This window comes from Geospiza fortis, unplaced genomic scaffold (genome assembly GCF_000277835.1).
Source record: "Geospiza fortis unplaced genomic scaffold, GeoFor_1.0 scaffold180, whole genome shotgun sequence".
Lineage (NCBI taxonomy): Eukaryota > Metazoa > Chordata > Aves > Passeriformes > Thraupidae > Geospiza > Geospiza fortis.
This window is the reverse complement of record NW_005054452.1, coordinates 1,619,822-1,620,189: the sequence shown is the minus strand read 5'-3', so window position 1 is coordinate 1,620,189 and position 368 is coordinate 1,619,822. Positions and strand designations below refer to the sequence as shown.

The 368-nt window shown below is 45.9% G+C and overlaps 1 protein-coding gene across 1 annotated transcript in view; it reads right to left on the bottom strand.

Moving 5' to 3' along the window:
• The window catches only part of PTPRA (protein tyrosine phosphatase receptor type A), a 97,447-nt gene that overhangs the window by 3,967 nt on the left and 93,112 nt on the right, over positions 1 to 368 (bottom strand).

Sequence of the window (368 nt, the reverse complement as noted above, 5' to 3'; positions counted from 1 at the left end):
GGCCTGCCTGCAGCTGAAGCTGACAGCTGTAGGCACAGCTCTGTCACCCACCACCCTGGACTGCTGTGACACCTTGGATGGAATAAACTGCATTTTGGAGAGCTGCCTGGGGTCCTGCATCTCTCATTCAGGCTCTTACAAAGGAGGCTACAGGGTGACTAATCCCTATTCTTCCCATGGATTTGGATAGAAGAATCTCCTGGCAGCTGCCCAACCCCAGGTGGTGTTGAGCTTTACTGGATCATGCAAAACTGCACTTGTATAATCGTTTAATGACTGTGATAAATTATATGATTGTTAATTGTAATGATTGTTTGGCAATTGGATATGATTATTGTTTAATTGTACCTGTGGAAACCCAGGGCACT